Source organism: Bubalus bubalis, chromosome 20 (genome assembly GCF_019923935.1).
Source record: "Bubalus bubalis isolate 160015118507 breed Murrah chromosome 20, NDDB_SH_1, whole genome shotgun sequence".
NCBI lineage: Eukaryota > Metazoa > Chordata > Mammalia > Artiodactyla > Bovidae > Bubalus > Bubalus bubalis.
Genome location: NC_059176.1, coordinates 10,931,850 through 10,951,639, shown reverse-complemented (window position 1 = coordinate 10,951,639; position 19,790 = coordinate 10,931,850).

The window sequence follows — 19,790 nt, the reverse complement described above, 5'->3', positions numbered from 1 at the left end:
AAAAGAAAAAGGACTAACAAGAAAGCAATATATCATAAGTCTAAATTGTGATTTCAAGCTCTGGTGCTGGAGAAGACTCTTGAGAGTCCCATAGACTGCAAGGAGATCAAACCAGTCCATCCTAAAGGAAATCAATCCTGAATATTCATCAGAAGGACTGATGCTAAAGCTCCAATATTTTGGCCACCTGATGTGAAGAGCTGACTCACTGGAAAAGACCCTGATGCTGGGAAAGATTGAGGGCAGGAGGAGAAGGGGGCAACAGAGGATGAGATGGTTGGATGGCATCACTGACTCAATGGACATAAGTCTGAGCAAACTCTGGGAGATAGTGAAGGACAGGGAAGCCTGGTGTGCTGCAGTTCATGGGATCGCAAAGAGTCAGACACAACTGAATGACTGAACAGCTACAACACATGGAGGAATAAATTTCCCAGAGAGAACCAAAACCATACTTTCTGTCCCACAGAGTGACCTTGGCACTCCCTGGGTGGTAGTTTATAATGACCTTGACCAATATGGTGGGTGGTGTGCAAGTGACTGTGTGACCTGTGGTCTAGCACAGTGCGGTGAAGAGGGCCATGCCACATGCAAGGGACTCATGTAGGTGTCCTGACCGCAGCTTGGCTGAGGTCTTTGCTCACAGCCAGCATCAGCCACCAGACATGTGGGTGAGGAAGCCTTTGATGGTTTCAGTCAGCCATTGTCCACGAGTAGCCACAGGAGACACCCAGAGTGAAAGATTCTAACCACCTAGTCAGACTTGAATGCCAGAAATGCGAGAATTAGTAACAGAAAATGGTTGTTGTCTTATTACCAACATTCTACACACAAAAATAGTATTCTTCAAAATTGAAGGCAAAGTACAGATTTTTTTTTTTTAGACGAACAAGAGACTGGACAACTTATTGCCAGCAGACCTGCATTACATAAAATGGAAAAGAAAGTTCTTGGGACAGAAGGAAAATACACAGACAGAATTTGGTACCTAAACCCAGGAATGAAGAATACCAAAAATAGGAAAAGTAGACTTTTTTTTCTCATTTTGGAACTCTTTGATGGATGTCGATTGTTTATAGCAACAACAACAAACTGCAATATGTTGTGGAGTTTATAATGTATATAAATTAAAGACAACAATAGCACCAAGTACAAAAGGAAAAAATAAAAAATATTGATGTAAGTTTCTTACATTTTACACAAAGAAGTATAATGTTACTTGAAGGTACACATTGATAAGTTAAAGATTTATTGTCAATTTCTAAGCTACTGAAAAAATGTAAGACAAAGAAATACAGCTGATAAGCCAACAGTTGAGTAAAACAAAAACATAAAAACTCTTCAAATAACCCAAAAATATGGCAAGAGAAAAAGTAAAAAATATAGAGGAATCAAAAAGAAAACAAACAGAAAGTTAGAAGTCTGCGCTAAACATATCAGTGTTCACATTCTGTAGCAAAAACTATAGCAATTTATTCACTCATTCATTCATTTATTCACTGAATATTTATTGAGTACCTAGTATCTGTTAATCACTACAGTCTTATTGGAATACAGTGGTGTACAGAAGTGTCAGAGTCCCAGCTCTCAAGGAGCTTTGAGTGTAGCAATGTACACAGATAAGTACCTTCAGTGAAAATATATTGTGATATATTCTTTGATAACAGAATGGGTCAGGTTGAACTCCTACCTCATACCATGTATAAAAATTAACTCAAAATGGATCGAAGAGCTAACTGTAACATATAAAAACTCCTAGAACAAAGAGGTAATCTTCACAACCTTAGATTTGACAGTGGGTTCTGCCGGGGTCCAGCCCAGGCTGATCCAGGGTATTCGAAGAGGGGACGGCGTCGGCGAGGGTCAGGATACAATAGCTTCAATTAGATATTAATTAAAGATATAAAGAGTAATAGAATAAGGATAGCTCAGTAGGAAAATTCAGTGGAGAAAAGAGGCTGAGTAGCTTGGTTTACGTGGGAGACCAATAAAACTTCAAGACAAGAAGCTTGCACCACTTACGTAGGCTACAGGTGTCCTTCCGTTCTCCCGAAGGAGAGGAGACACTGAGGCCTCCCCGGTCAGATCTTAGAAGCCCAGGCATAATTAGCAAGCATGATGGGTTCTGCGCTCCAGATGGAGACTCAGCCAGAGTGAGAGAAAGAGAGACATGGGGAGACCAGTCTTTCGAGGAACTGATCCCAATTCTTTATTTTCCATGGTCTACTTTTATACACTGAGATGTTATGCAAAAGTCAGGCAGGGTCAGCAGTCCTGACTTTTATCAAAGTCAGGTGCTTCATATAAATGTATACAGAGGTCTTAGGGGTGTTATATCATCTTCTTGCCAGGGGGCCTGCTGACAATTTATGACCCTCTCCTTGTGACAGCGGTCAGTCAACCAGGACACCTATTTCTCCAGGGGTGATTATTCTTAAAACAGATGCCACCCAAATACAGTTACATTCCTATAGGGTGAGGGTGTAGTGGGTTTTAGTTAAGGAAAGAATTTACTTAGCGTAAGGTCTAACATGATTAATATCAAAGGTTAATACTTATTTCTTCTATATATTCATTAATGTGTGTAAGGGCAGGGGATGTGGAGACTTAGCAACAAACATTGGCTCAACAAATGAAAAACCCTTCACCAATACAATTTCTAATCAGCCCACTATACTTATACTAATAGTTTTCTAACTTTTCTAAGGAACCTGTTTTTAGAAGGTTTAAAGCATCTCGTGCCTCTCACGGTTGGGAGGCTGTGAGCAATCACATGTGGCCGGACAAGCCTGTCAGGCAGGCTAGAGAACCTTCAGAGGAGTTTGTAGGTTGAAACACTCCTATCACGCCCAGGAATTATTATTAACTGGAGCTCTAAGTTAACTCCTTCTCCAAAAGAGGTGGTGGGGGACAGCCCCCCGTAAAGTCAGAGGTGTAGGTGAGAGCACAAAGTAGTAAAGCAGGCAGGCTCTGGTTATGGGGGTAGATGCTCGAGGATTTCCAGGGGGACTCCTGAGACTCGATCCCGCCTTTGCGTATGTCCAGCCTCCTTCCTCATGACCTTTGCCACGGGCCGAGTGCCTCACTCTGGCCCCCAACAGGATTCTTAGATTTGACACCAAAAGCATGAGCAACGACAATAAAAGGAGGCAAATTGGACTTCATCAAAATTAGAGCTTTTCAAGTCCAAAGACACTATCAAAGGGACATCCCTGATGGTCCAGTGGTTAAGAATCCACACTCTAATGCAGGGGACATGGGTTCCATCCCTGGTCAGGAAGCTAAGATCCCACATGCCATGGGGCAGCTAAGACCACACACCACAACTGAACCCTTGCTCTCGAGAGCCTACATACCACGACTAGGAAAGTCCACCCACTGTATCAAAGACCCAGTGCAGCCAAAATAAAATAAAATAAAAAATAAAATTCTGTGTAGGTTTTCCTTCGAACAACCCAAGGAGTAAAGGGATTGGAGGTAGGAGAGAATTACACTGGTCTCGTGTTGATAGTGACTGAAGTAGATTGTATCTATGTGGGGTTCATAAAGCCATCCTCTCTATTTTTGTCTATGTTTGAATTCTTCCATAATAATAATATGAAACAAACAAAAAAAAGTCCTTGAAATCAGGATGGCGCTTTATTCCCCAGTACTTAATGCATCGTCAGTGTGAAGTAGGCATATACCTGTGGTGGATTCATGTTGATATATGGCAAAACCAATACAATACTGTAAAGTTAAAAAATAAAATTAAAAGAATGAATGAATGAAACCATGAATAACCACCTGCTGTGCCTCCCTTTAGTAAACATCAAGAGAAAGAATTGACAGTCTCAAGAAGTCAAGGAAAAAAGTGAGCCTGTGCATGTTTATGTCCAGACAGTGGATGAGCAGATTAAAAAATACAGTCATAATAAATAAATGTGGAGGATAATGAAGTCTGGCTGGCACCCACTAATCCATGTTCACCCTGCTTCAGCACTCAGGCTGGAGGCCACCTGGGTGCTACCCCTGCTGCCAAGCCAGTTCAGGAAGGACAAAGCTTTTGAGTTGCAGAAGTTTTGCAAATACTCTTTCTGTTGAGTACATATTAACTTTTCTGTTAATGTTGCATTTAAATAGAAAGTCCTATTGTTTCATATTTACCATTTAAAAACCACTCCAGCCAAATGAATGAGCCACCTTGACGTTTGAAAGAGTCATAAAAGAGGCTCCTAGGAGGCAAGGTTGACAAACTGGCCTGCACTCTGGTGATGGGCACAGCATCACAGCAGGAGGTGCAGGAGCAAATGTCCCAGGAGAGGCTGGAGCATGGCTCCATGAGCTCTGCCTTCCCTCGTTGAAGCGTTAGTCGCTCAGACGTGTCTGACTCTTGGCGACCCCATGGACTGTAGCCCGCCAGACTCTTCTGTCCATGGGATTTCCCAGGCAAGAATACTGGAGTGGGTTGCCATTTCCTCCTCCAGGGGATCTTCCCTTCCCAGGGATCATACCCAGGTCCCCAGCACTGCAGGCAGATCCTTCACCATCTGAGCCACCAGGGATAAAGAATGGCCATCTGCATCTCTGGTTTCATCTCTATGGCAACCCTGAGTGGTCAGGGGGGTGCAAAGGAAGAAACTGAAATTCAGGGAGTCAGGCTGCAAACACCTGAGACTCAGCTCAGGTCCCAACACCTCCCATGCTCACAGCTCTGTCTCCTCCATGCACGGATTCCCACACATCCTGCACTCAGGGTTGTTCTCCTCACTGTTGGTCATGCTGAAAGGTGGGTAATGTGCCAAGGGAGCCTTATTCCAGGAGGCCAGCCTCTCACTATTCCCCCTCAGGGACGAGCTTCTGTGTCAAAGTACCTGCAGACCTTCTGTCTGTCCCCAGCTTCTCTAAGGTTCAGGTGAACATTTCTATTTCAGGTGAGTGTGGGGCCGCAGGTGGGGCTGGAGTCCCGGCCCCAGCCAGCTTGGTGAGCCGGCCACGTCCTCACATGACACACACGTGCTCCATGACCCCACATGCCCCAAGAGCCACACATGTGGGCACAGCCTGTGTGGTGCTGGCTTGCCTTCCCTTGTGACCTCGATCACACTCTTCTCTTGCCTGAAAATCCCTTTCCTGGCTCTCTGCTGCTCCATCTTCCAGTCCTCGCTTCCTCAAGATGCCTTTCAGGGACTCCCTAGAAATAAACCCTGGTGAATTCCTCCTGTGGGGTCAAGTGATGATTTCAGAATTTTCCTTACTGGCCACTCACCAGACTGTGATGACTCTGGATAAGCAGAGCTCAGAGGCTGCTGCTGCCCCTAGCTCGCTCTCAGACCTCACCTCCATGTTGACCCCACACCCCCCACCCAGGTGCTGAGTTCATTTGGCCTTTCCTGGCGATGACTTTGCACACAGAAATTTTCCCTGATTTTAGGGAGGAAGATTGTCAACCCACTGGGATCATGCCCCCTGTGGGTGCACTGGATGACTCTGAAGGAAGACAGTAAGAGACCACTCTGGGGACCCAGTCAGCTTCCAAGTCTCCACGTGGCCCTGGATATATCACCTGGCATCTAGGATTCCACCTCTTCATCTAGATGTGAAATGGGAAATATTCTGAAGCAGGGATGAAGGCAGGTACTCTTGTACAAGCTTGATACAACCATGAAAATTATCACTGGCCCACGTGCTGGGAGATTCTGCTGCAGAATTGGGTTTAATGAGATATCCCATGTACCCTGGCTCCCTTGCCTGGTTTCTGTGGGAACCTTTGGGGTGAGGGCACCAAGGGAGGTCAAGGCTGTGCCACTAAGAACACACCTGTGAGCCAGGTGCGTTATACACTTCATCTTGTTTTAAAATTAATTCCCAGGACTTCTCTGGTGGCACAGTGGATGGAACTCTGCCTGTCAGTGCAGGGGACACAGATTCGATCCCTGGTCCGGAAAGTTCCACATGCCCCAGGGTAACTAAGCCTGCATGTTGCAACCACTGAAGCCCTCAGGCCTGGAGCCCATCTCCCCAACAAGAGAAACCACTGCAATGAGAAGACCGTGCACCACAAATAAAGAATAGCTGCCGTTCACCACAGCTAGAGAAAGCCCATGAGCAGCAACAAAGAACCAGCACAGCCAAAAAATAATTAATTAATTAAAATTAATTTCCACAACATCTGAACAACTATTAAGTTGAACCATATGAAACTGATTCTATTTGGCCTTTTTTTTTCACCTGCAGAAAAGGCAATTTCATACAGTTCCACTATTTCTCTCTTCTCTGAACTGAGGTTCAGAGCTTGAAAGACACATGCATGCCCCAGCTCACTCAGCTAGAAAATAGCTGAGAAGGGATTCAGGTGTGTTTTATTTCAAAGCTAGACTTTCCTCTCTCACTCATTTTCTAGATCAGTGATTTTCAAATTTGTTTGTGTGCACAGCCTTTCTGAGGATCTTGTTAAAAAGCTGATTTTGATTCAGTAAGTGTGACCTGGGGACTGAGGTCGGGCATTCCTCATGAGGTCAAGGACGCCCAGGCTTCTGGCCAGGTGACCCCGCTCCAAGTAGCTGGTGCTAAAAGCTCCCGCCCCTGTGACGGCAGGAGGGGTCACGTGGGTGTGGTCACCAGGGCCCTAGTGTGGCACTGACCCTTCAGTGCTTGTGTGAGGCTGAACTAAATCATAGCAATACCTTTTTGAAGCCTGCTGGTGCTGCTGCTAAGTTGCTCCAGTCATGTCCGACTCTGTGCGAACCCGTAGACAGGCAGCCCACCAGGCTCCTCTGTCCCTGGGATTCACCAGGCAAGAATACTGGAGTGGGTTGCCATTTCCTTCTCCAATGCATGTACACATGCTAAGTCACTTCGGTCATGTCCAACTCTGTGCGACCCCATGGACAGCAAGCAGCCCACTAGGCTCCTCTGTCCACAGGATTCTCCAGGCAAGAAAACTGGAGTGGGTTGCCATTGCCTTCTCCATTGAAGCCTGCAGACAAAGATTGTTGTAGTAACGCGAGTTTTGAGGGAAAATCGTGTTTTAAATAAAGGCTTTTTCCCCATTCTAAGCTACGGTGGGTGCTTGTCACTGGCTGTGGGCTCTGTTTCATGTCAGGTACAGCAACGGCGACTTGGGCAGCCAGCTGGCTCAAATCCCTGTTCTCTAACTGCACACAAGGGCGCCACACAGGATCTGGGAACAGACACAGCTGGGATCGAATCCCGCCCTTGCCTCACCAGATGCCCTCCTGGAGCAGTGATGCGGCCGTCAGACAACCCTAAGACCAGGCTGAGTGCTGGTCAAGGGGCTGTGACATGCGATCCCATCTCACTCTCACTTAACATTTTACATTTACTGTCAGAGATGAATTGGTTTTTATTTTCTTAAAACACATCATGGCCGCAGCGTAGGCAATAATAGCTGAGAGGAGCACAAGGTAACTTTGTTGATTCTTGCTTAGGCTTAGTTTATGCCTGAATTGTTCCATTATAAAAATGTGAAATAAAAAATCCTTGTGGGCAGGACTGTGATTTTTGCCCCCCAGTACTTGTTCTAGTTCCAGAAATGCATTTCAGTCACCTAGTTGATTTCCTGTGAGGTGTGGTGAAAGTGATAGTCATGTCTGACTCTTTGTGACCCCATGGACTATAGCCTACCAGGCTCCTCTGTCCATGGGATTCTCCAGGCAAGAATACTGGAGTGGGTTTCCATTCCATTCTCCAAGGGATCCTCCTGATGCAGGGATAGAACCCAGGTCTCTTGCATTGCAGGCAGATTCTTTACTGTCTGAACCACTATATGGGTAATTCGTGACATTGTTACTTCCCCAAGTATTTTTGCAATTTATTAGAGATGAATTTAGCCTTTGGCTTTTGTTCCTTGCAATCAAGAAGAGATTGTCAAATGCTTAAAAAAAAAAAAAAAAAAACTTACTGATTTTTTTCTTATCTCCAGTGAGAACGTGCCGCAAGCACCAATGAATCAATATTGCTAGCCTACCAGAAGGGGGCGCCCTGGAGTCAAAATAGAGGAGTAAAAAGTATGGGGAAGAGTGTGTCCTTTTTTGTTTTTTGAGGGTTGACAGCGGGGACGACAATCTCAAATGGCTATGGGGCTAGATGGGCCAAGGGGGGATTAGGGGGAAAAAAAATAAAAGCACAAGTTCATTACTGGATGTCAACTGAGGTGATGTTGGGAATGCATAAGATTGAGTGGGGACTGTGGTAAACTGCATCTCATCTAAAGCGGGCATTCAAAGCTGGCCTGCCTATGATAGTGGCTTAGATAAGACAAGTTTCAATTTTGATCGTACATAAAAGTGAGCTGGCATGGTAGTTCTGCTTTATCCAGGCTTCTTATAAATGGTGGGTCTGCCATGCCTAGGGTATTGTCCTCACCTGCAAGCTTAAAGACCACAGACTAGGGCCTCCACCTTCCAGCCCACTGGAAAGGAACAAGGGAAAAGTTACAACCCATGAGTTACACATGTATCATTAGCTCATCTCCAATTGGCCCGAATTTAGTCACATGGTGTTTCAAGTTGCAATAGAGGCAGAGATGTATCATTTCTGTCTTGGGTGACCATGTGTCTAGCCACAGACTGAGGGGTCTCATTTTAGAAGAGAAACTGGAAACCACTGAAAACTTACACATACATATGGTGCTTCCCTGGTGGCTCAGACAGTAAAGAATCTGCCTGCAATGCAGGAGACACAGGTTCGTTCCCTGGGTAGGGAAGATCCACTAGAGAAGGGAATGGGTACCCACTCCAGTATTCTTGCATGGAGAATTCCATGGACAGTGGAGCCTGGTGGGCTACAGTCCATGGGGGTTGCAAAGAATCAGACCTGACAGAGCGACTAACACCGGAAGAGTCAGATCTAATCTGGGTTCCATCCTGGGAGCTGGCAGAGAGTCTCTTCTGGCCATTTGAGGCTCATTTCCAGGCCCTTCTTTGGCTGGGAGATTCCTGGTCCTGTCGCATGCTACGCCACTCTCAGAGGCCCTGCTGAGTCACTCCTTGTCCAGGCCTGCAGGGGCTGTGAAGCCAGCCAGTATCCAGGTGGTGCTAGTGGTGAAGAACCCACCTGTCAATGCAGGAGATGTAAGAGATGCGGGTTCAATCCCTGGGTCGGGACAATCCCCTGGAGGAGGGCATGGTAACCCCCTCCAGTATTCTTGCCTGGCAAATCCCATGGACAGAGAAGCCTGATGGGCTACGGTCCATAGTGTCACAAAGAGTCAGACATGACTGAAGTGACTTAGCAGCACCAGCATTCATATGTCCACATTTCCGACCATTCTCGCCCATCCTGAGGGGCCCTGTACAAGGTCTGGTCACCCCCCAGGCCTTTGCTAGGGATGGAAGTGCTGGAGCCCCTGTTCATGTGCCCTGTCTCCTCTCTTCTGGGTTTAAGGGCCTCCTTCCTGTTCATCCCTCTGATCTGCCCATCCCCCATCCACACCCTGAAGGACAATCTGGTCCAAGTCTCTGCATGAGTTCAGGCATCCATGATACCAAACGTGAGGGGACCCTCTCCTATCTGATTCTCAGTTCCAGGACCCAAAAATCCTGCGACAGTGAAGCTCAAACACTGGTGAGCCTTCTGGAACAGGCAAGCACATGGGCAGTATAGGTAACATTGGCAAAGATCATCCTTCCATACACAGGGGAACCCAGCCCTGCCTTCCAGGAGTTCCCAATGGAACTGGCAGAATGTCAGCCACAGTTACAACAGAGGGTAAACTGAGGATGGATTTAACTTGACAAGCGAGGCAGGATGGCCTTTCAGAAAGACCTGGGGAGCCAGGGGTCCCAGGTGACAGCTTGACACCAGCTAGTGGTTGTGTGACCAGGAGCAAGTCCATCTGTATATAACATGACGGCCACAGCGATACTTGACACCCCTCATCCACCCTCACCCCAATCCCATGAGAGATGGGTCCCTTGCATTTGACAGTAGTGGAAGCCCAGGGATGGAAAAGCTTGAGTAAGCCCCACTTCTGAGCCCCCCAAATGGAAGCGATGTCACCCCCGGTCCCTCGGAGCCCTCTACATCTCTCCCGAGCCTTGAGTCCCACCCTGGGCATTTAGCCTGTGTCCACCTCTGATGCGGACCACAGACTGGACCATGTCTGGGCCACATCTGGATCTTTCAGGGCTGCAAAGCATGCCTAGGCCAGAATGGGCAATCAGGGGACCCTGGCTGGCTGGAATTCCGGCAGATTTGGGCTGTTCCCACATGAGGAGCAGAGGAGAAAGAGAGATGGAATCTAGGAGTGAGGGGAGAAGTGTTAACACAGAGCCATCCTCTGTCTTACACACACACACACATACACATACATACACATGGGCCAGGATAGGGCAACAGGGAAAGCAGAACCCCAGGGATAGCTCCAGCGAAAGGCAGCAGGGAGACAGGAGAGAAAATTGCAGACTCCCAAAGCAGAGCAGAAGAAATTGTTTCCAGAAGTAGCTTGAAGCTGCCCGCTCTGGCCCCTGCAGCCCTGTCACTTAGCGGGTCTAAAGGTCCCCTTGCAGCTGCCAGGGCCCGGAGGAGGTAGAGGGGTGGGCAGGGGTGGAGGGAGCCTGCTGGAGAAAATCTCCCCAAACCAGGCTTGGCATCCGGGCCTCTGATTGCCCTGAGCCGGCGGGGAGGAGTGGCAGAGAAAAGTGGTCCAATATGGCTGGTCCCCACGCGCCACCCAGATGCCCGTCTGCTCATTAGGAGAGGTGGGTGTGTAACCTGAGAGCCCCGAAGGTGTGGCCCTTAAAACCAGGCCCTCGATAAGGAGGGGGCTCGGTCTGCAGGATCTGGAGTTGGCAAAACTGAAGCACAGAAATCTCAGGTGCGGCTGGAGAGGAAATGCAGTGTGAAGTGAAGGGGGTCAGCTGAATTCCTCCCTTTTTTCCCCGCCTTTTGTTGTAGTGAGAACACTTCACATGAGACCTCCCTTTTAACAAATGTTTGAGTGTGCAACTCAGTATGGTTAATGACGGGCACAAGACCATACAACAGATCTCTAGAACATTTTCATCTGGCATAACTTCAACGTTTTATCCATTGGACAACAATTTCCCACCTCACCTTCCCACAGTCCCTGGTAACCACCATCCTACTCTTGGCTCTTAAATGAGTGTGGCTGTTTTGAGACCTCATATTAGTGGAATCTTACAGGGCTTGTCCTTCTCTGCCTGCCTATTTCATTCAGCACAACGTCCTCCAGTTTCATCCGTGTTGTCATCTATTACACAATCCCCTTCATTTTTAAGGTTGAATAATATCCCACCATAGGTATACAGTGAAGAAAACCTACGAAATGGGAGAGAATATTTGTAAACCCTATTATCTCATCAGAGGTTAGTATCCAAAATATATAAGGAACTTCTATGACTCAGCAAAAAAAAAAAAAGAAATAAGCCTACAAAAAAATGGACATAGGGTTTGAATAGACATTTCTCCAAAGAAGACATACAAATGGTCAACAGGGAGAGGAGATGTTCAAGGTCACTAATCATCAGGGAAATGCAAATCAAAGCCACAAAAAATCACCACACTTTTTAGACTGGCTGTTATCAGAAAGTTAAAATGTTGGCGATGATGTTGAGAAACCTGAACACTTGTGCACTGTTGGTGGGAATGTAAATGGTACAGTTGCTATGGAGGATACTCCACAAATTTCAAAAGGAATTTCCACATGATCCGGTAATCCTACTTCTGGATATTTACCCCCAAAGAATTGAAATCAAGATCTGCAAGAGATATCTGCAACCCCACATTGACTGCAGCCGTATTGACAATGGAACAGAAGTAGAGGCCACCTTCAATGTCCATTGTTGGCTGAACGGATAACAAATTCCTCTCATTCTTTCCTTCTTTCTGTCTTCAGCCTTCACCCTCTGATATCAGAGCAGAAAAAGATCCCACAAGCATAAACCCCTGTGCTTTTCAAACACTGTTCCTCCGAGGCGAGGATGATAGGACGATGGAGCAGAGAGGAGACACTCGGTGGCCCCTCTCTGCTCCAAGCTGGGCCATTCCTTCCCCTGCTTTTTCCTTTTTCTTTTTTGGTGGCTCATGCAGCTTGCAGAATCTCGGTTCCCCAAGCTGGGATTGAACCCAGGTCACAGCAGTGACAGCTGGGAATCCTAACCACTGGGCCTCCAGGGAAGTCCCATGCTCCCTGTTCTTGAAGTAAAATCTCAACTGAGAAAGAAGTCACACTGCTTAAACTATTAAAGGCTAAGCAATTCCTGATGACACTGTAAGATATAACGGATTGCTACCCCAGGGAAGGGAAAGAGGTTGGTAACATTTCTAAGCCTCATGGCTGGAGCGGACGAGCGGCCAGCCTGGGGCACAGGGACCTCTGAATCAGGCAGCCCTGGGTGCTCTGCCGAATTCTGATTCTTTTTAGCTGTGTCACCATAGGTGAGTTGCAGAACTGGCTTCATATCCCTCCCTGGTAAAATGGGGACCGTGTAGTCCCTCCTTCATGGGGTCATTGCAGTGGGGAAATGAGTTGCTTACCCCATTGCCCTCAGGAGCTTGCCAGGGGCAATCTTGGGGAGCACAGCTGCTCTCACCTGGGCTGGGCACCCTGAGACCTAGTTCTGGTCTCAATTCAACCACAGACACCTCCTCCGACTTCCCCACTCTCTCCTCACCTGCTCAGCAAGAACACTGGTCTAAAGCCCTGGTTCTCCACTTTGGCAGTAAAATAAAATCAACTGGGAAGTTATAAAAGGTCTTCTTCCCCATTCTCCCCCAGCCTCACTCCTATAGTTTCTGATGTCACTGGTCTGGAGTGGGATCAGATATCAGTGCTTTTTTTCTCAGTGATTCTCAAACTCAACCAGAGTTGAGAAGTCATTATTCTAGCCATTCTCAAGCCCCTTCAAGCTCTAAAAGTCTGTCCCTGGACTCAGCTGTACTCCAGAAATATCTGATAAATCATCTAATAGGTTTCAAGCACTGTGTCAGGACTTTGGTCCACTTATTTTCATTTATTTCACTGCTTAGGAAATGCCTGAGTGGCTTAAGCTGGGAGTTTTCAGATAAGGTTCTTTTCCCCCTTGATATTAACCTACTTCCCTCTTGCCAATTTTTCAAATAAACAAACCTTGTGAATAACAACCATAATGCTCGAGTTCATTGTACAATGATCTCTGCAGGTTAAAAGCAGGATTGAAATATTTGTGAGCAACTCTAGCTTACCCCGAGTCAACACTGAGTCATGCCTATCCACTCTACCAAGTTTGGAGCAATCAGTAACTTTCACACATACAAAGAATGAGAAAGAAAGAGAAGAAGAAGGATAGAAGGAAAGATGGAAGAAAGGAAAGAAGGAAGGGAAGGAGGGAGAGCTTCTTCTTATACAACAGCAATACCAATGACAACACAGCCAGGAACAAACCTGGGAAATGTCATGGTAATGGAGGCAACATTTTAAATGCTGCTGAAGAACAAAAAGAAGTTCCAAACAAAAGGAGAGGTACAACATGATCTTGGGGAGGAAGACTCAGCATCATAAAAATGTCAGTTCTTTCCATGTTAAATTAGAAATTTAATGGGAACTCAATACAATCATCAGTAGGATATTGTAACTGAACAAGCTAATTCTATAATTCATTTGAAAAAAATAAGCAAGCAACAACAGTCAGTAAGATTCTGAAACAATAGAAAATATTAAGAAAAAAGAAAATATTGGGAGAGGACTAACATATTAAAACATATTATATAACTCATTAATAAATTATGAAATTGTAATTTATTAATTATAAACACAAATAAAACCAAATGCTGCATGAATAGACTGATCATTGGAGTTAATAGAATAATTCCAAACCCATAATGGAATTTAGACCACAATGAAGAAGGCATTTCAAATCAGTGGGAAAAATGTGGATTAGTCAGTAGAACTGAGACAACAAAGTGGTTATCTGGAAATACAAGTTGGATCATAATTCTGGCCGTAATCACTGAGTCTGTTCACAAATATTCCAGTTCTTTCTCTGACCATGTGATTTGCTTTGACCAATGAAATGTGAACACAAATGTGTTCCTTCCAAGGGGCAACTTTAAGAGCCAGGGCATGAGCCACCACACCTCTATGTTCCTGGCACAGAGACCAACAATGTTCCCTGTCAGCCTGGATCCCAGAGACACCAGCTAACCCAAGTGAACAGGTAATAGGAGTAGGAAATTGACCTTTGTTGTTTTCAGTGATGAGGCTTCTGGTTGTTACCGCAGCATACACGAGATTATCCTAACTGTTGCATTCACAGCATACACCAGGATGAATTTCATAGAAATGAAAGATTTAAATGTAAAGAGTGAAACCCAAAAAGTACTAGAAGAAATCATAAAAGAACTTAAAACCTTGGAGAAGGGAATGCCTTTGTAACTAAGCAATAAAACCTCAAAACTGTTTTTAAAAGATTAATAATTTTAGATACATATAAAATTTTTAAAGTCTCTGCATGACAACTATCATAATCAGAGTCAAAATACAAAGGAAAAAAACTAGGAGAAACACACACAATTTATATCATGGAAAGAAGACTAATTTCATTTTTATCTAAAGAGTTCTTATAAATCAATATGAAAAAGACTAATGACCCAATGTAACAGTTGACAAAAAAATTATAATTGTTCATAATAAAACAAATGAACTTGACTCTTAAACTTATAAAAATATTGTTCAGATTAAGAGAAATGCACATTAAAACTACAAATGAGAAGCTCTGCTTCATCTGTTAGACTGGGCAAAGACCAAAGTTGATGCTGGGACTTCCCTGGTGGTCCAGTGGCTAAGATGCCTTGCTCCCAATGCAGGGAGCCTGGGTTCAATCCCTGGTCAGGGAACTAAGATCCCGCATGCTGCCCCTAAGACCTGGCACAGTCAGGAAAGGGAAAAAATAGTTGATGCGGTACTGATGACAGTGTAGGAAATTGTGAAATAGTGATAGGGACTCATATATTCTTTCAGCAAATTTAAATTTAAACAGCCTCTCTGGATAGATATCTGATGATAACTCTGAAAATTATTAAGTACATATGCCTGCAATCCGGGAGACCCAGGTTCGACTCCTGGGCTGGGAAGATCCTCTGGAGGAGGGCATGACAACCCACTCCAGTATTTTTGCCTGGAGAATTCCATGAACACAGGAACCTGGAGAGCTACAGTTCACAGGGTCACAGAGAATCAGACATGACTGAGTGAATTTATACATACCTTTTAACCCAGCAATCCATTTTTCGGAATTTATTCTATAGGTATACTTACAATGGTGATAAATATGTAAAACAAAGTTATTCGTTGCAGCTTCATTGAAATTGCAAAAAGGAAAGAAAAAGAAAAGGAAACAACCTAAGAACACCATCAATAAGCAACAGTTTGCGTAAGTAACAGTCCCTGCATATAATGCATGGAATTCTGTGCATATAATGGAATCTAATGCAGACAAAAGAATGAACACATTCATCGTGACTCTGTGAACTGATAGGGAAAGATCACTAAAATACTGCTGCTGCTGCTGCTGCTAAGTCACTTCCGTCGTGTCCGACTCTGTTCGACCCCATAGATGGCAGCCCACCAGGCTCCCCCTTCCCTGGGATTCTCCAGGCAAGAACAGTGGAGTGGGGTGCCATTTCCTTCTCCAATGCATGAAAGTGAAAAGTGAAAAATACCGCTAAGTACATTAAAAAAGCAAGGTGCACGATAGTAAACTACACTGCCATTTGTATATGAGCAAAACATATCTGGATAAAATACGTTCAAGTTGTTAAAAACATGCTTGCCTCTGGGAAGGGGACATTGGTGTCTGGGGAAGTTTTTGAGGCAGATTTGACTGTATTCCTTTAATTCATTTTGAGTGATGTCAAAATTATCTCTTCAAAAAGCAACTTTAAATAATGTGGAGAACAAAAGCTCTCTGAGTGTAACTGGTTACAGTGTAACTAGAATTGGCCAGCATGAGACCACAACTAGGACCCATCAAACAATGAAATTAAGTGTTTATATGTTTCCAAGTATTGGAAACAATTATGTAACCCTAGATGGGTTTGATATTTCATACCAGGAAGGTTCAAGGCAATTGATCATAATTTCCCACTGCACAGGGTTTTCTATATTTCAGAATTGGAAGCCATTTCTTCAGAAAAGCTAAAGCCAAATCTTTTTTAAAAGGTCGACTCTAATTCCACTTCAGCTGAGATTTCCTTAACTAAAGCCATCAAATTGCTCCAGAGTATCAAATGTATTTTTATCTTCTTATCTTAGACAAAAGCTCCCATGGAGATTGTACTCACAGCTTCCTTCTCAACAGAGGCCACAAAGGCCTTTGCCCAAATAGAGAATTTCCTATCCATCTAAACCACTAATTTCAGGTGAAATACTGACCTGGATTACCTGGGCAGAGGGGTGATGATACATCAGATATCTCTGATGCTTCAATAGGAGGACGAAATGGGGCCTCCTACCCAGTGTTCCACCCCAACTCTACGTTGCCCATTCTAAGGACATTGTACATAGAGTTAGCCTGAGAAGAAGCGTTAGATCAGAAAGACCTAGATTTGAATCCATGCTTCATTGGGCTTCCCTCATAGCTCAGTTGGTGAAGAATCCGCCTGCAGTGCAGGAGACCCCGGTTCAATTCCTGGGTCAGGAAGATCTGCTGGAGAAGGGATAGGCTACCCACTCCAGTATTCTGGCCTGGAGAATTCCATGGACTATACAGTCCCTGAGTTGAAAAGAGTCGGACAACACTGAGTGACTTTCACTTTCATTGAGAGTTTTACGCAGAATCCCTCACATTAGGAAACCATCTGAATGTGGCAAGAGGCTCAGATGACAACAACTGATTCATATTTGAATGGATATTGGAGAATCAAGCAGCATGACCATGACAATAAGGATCCTGACAATGAGCATCCCCAAAGCACCACTAGGGCAGAAGAACTGAGGGCTGCCTACAATTTAATAGGGCTTGCTTGTTGGCTCAGGCGGTATAGAATCTGCCTGCAATGGAGGAGACCTGGGTTCAACCCCTGGATTGGGAAGATCCCCTGGAGAAGGGAATGGCAACACACTTTAGAAATGAATTTCCAATCAATTGGATGGAGACTCAGAGCTAGAGGAATTTACTTTTTTTTTTTTTTTTAAAGGAAGGCTACAACATTTCTCATATGCCTAAACTGGTGGGATAAGATAATTATCTACTATTATTTTTGTTATCACTATTAGGTTAGTGGGGGCTTCCTGGTGGCTCAGATGATAACGAATCACCTGCAATGTGGGAGACCTGGGTTTGATCCCTGGGTTGGGAAAATCCCCTGGAGGAGGGCATGGCAAGCCACTCCAGTGTTCTTGCCTGGAGAATCCCCATGGACAGAAGAGCCCGGCAGCTATAGTCCACAGGGTCCCAATAGTTGGACACAACTGTGCGACTGAATACATTAAGTTAATATTTTGCTGGAGATGCTGCTTTTCTTGTGTCCCAACCTGTTGACTCACGTAAGTATGTGTCCATGGGCGGGGGAGCTTTCTCAGGCATTGTCTCAATCCCTCAACTTGAACCTACTTGTTCAAGAGCAGCTGTCTCTGCAGCTCCTCTGCTCAGACTCTGCCTTCTGTTTTCTGCCCAGATCCTTTGGATCAAAATGACACTTGTGCTCAGTTATGGGTCCCCTATTGGCCCCCAGACACTGTCCCTTTAGCTCCACACTCTGCTTCCATCTAGGTTAGTCCCACCCATGCCGGTATCTGGAAGTTTTAGCAGCCGTAGATAACCAAGACTCTCCAGAGGAATCATCTAACTTGCCCACTCTGAACACCCAAATCTTGACTAAATTAATCACATTAGGTGAGTTCTGTACATTTTGAAAGCTTCTTTAACTGGAATTCTGTGTGCATGCATGCTCAGTCACTTCAGTTGTGACCGACTCTTGGTGACCCCATGGACTGTAGCCCTCCAGGCTCCTCTGTCCGTTGGATTTGTTGAGGCAGTTTGAAATGTTGGAAAAGAATTTCCAGACACAGAGCATTTCAGACCGGAGTGAGTTGATTAAGAACAAAGAGCAGACAATGAAGGCACTGATAATGCCTCATGGTAGACCAGGAGGTCTCCTAACTTTTATAGGAAGAGTTGACAGCTTTCTTGAATTGAGCCAATTTTTATAGCCACAAGATAAAAAGCAATTCCTACTGGAAGGTTGGTGTTAAGTGATTGGTTAGGGCTCTATACGGTGTTTACTGGAGCGGACATCTTTGCCTAATTTGGGGTCAGGAAACTTGTTAGTGATGATCAGGGGCTTTTGGCAACAGTTACAAAGGGTCTCAGTAAGCTTTGGAGGTGATGTTGGTTCAGAGCTCTGCTTCTGTGACTGTGGTGTCAGGGCTTGAACCTGTGACCTGGTGCAGGACTCAACAGGATTTTCCCAGCAAGAATACTGGAGTGGGTTGCGTGCCCTCCTCCAGGGGATCTTCCTGAGCCAGGGATCAAACTCAGGTCTCCTGCATCTCCTGCACTGCAGATGGATTCTTTAGTGCTGAGCCACCAGGGAAGCCTAGAACTCTTGTATATAAGAAAAAGAAAAGTTCACTGAGAGTCATTGATTCCATGTCTTGGAATAAGAAGTGTACTAAGTTAATTTAAGACAAGTATAAGCATTGTGGATATTGTCTGGGGTTTCTCATGGTGCTTCTAGCTCCTCAGCATCAAGGAAGCAATGAAAACTTTTAACCATGAGGGCGAGAGAACAATCTCCATTATGGCTGACATGCATCCTTTTTCTCTTTCCTCTGGACCCTGAACTGCACACTGTGCTGTGTGGCTTGACTTTCTCATCCTTGTCCATTTGCCCTTAGATGCCATCTCAACGGGATCTATTACCAAGTTCTCACCAACTGCACTTGGAGATACTCAAGTTCCTTTCAAGTAGAATGTTACCAGAAGCTCCATCTCTCTCTCATGGGTCTTAAAATTCTGGTTGATGCTGTAATTGTGTTGATGCCACTCAACACATACATTACATTGGGCACCTTTTTCTTGCCTCTTTTTAAACTCTGGAGATGACTTTGTCTGTTTGTTGGTTTCTTTGAGTCATATCTGGTTTAGACAGACGGTCTCAATTTCTTTCCATCTTTTGGACCATGGATTAAAAGGTTTCAGATCAGATCAGTCAGTCGTGTCCGACTCTTTGCGACCCCATGAATCGCAGCACGCCAGGCCTCTCTGTCCATCACCAACTCCCAGAGTTCACTCAGACTCACGTCCATAGAGTCAGTGATGCCATCCAGCAATCTCATCCTCTGTCCTCCCCTTCTCCTCCTGCCCCCAATCCCTCCCAGAATCAGAGTCTTTTCCAGTGAGTCAACTCTTCACATGAGGTGGCCAAAGTACTGGAGTTTCAGCTTTAGCATCAATCGTTCCAATGAACACCCAGGACTGATCTCCTTTAGAATGGACTGGTTGGATCTCCTTGCAGTCCAAGGGACTCTCAAGAGTCTTCTCCAACACCACAGTTCAAAAGCATCAATTCTTCGGTGCTCAGCCTTCTTCACAGTCCAACTCTCACAACCATACATGACCACAGGAAAAACATAGCCTTGACTAGACGGACCTTTGTTGGCAAAGTAATGTCTCTGCTTTTGAATATGCTATCTAGGTTGGTCATAACTTTCCTTCCAAGGAGTAAGCATCTTTTAATTTCATGGCTGCAGTTCCCATCTGCAGTGATTTTGGAGCCCAGAAAAATAAAGTCTGACACTGTTTCCACTGTTTCCCCATCGATTTCCCATGAAGTCATGGGACCCG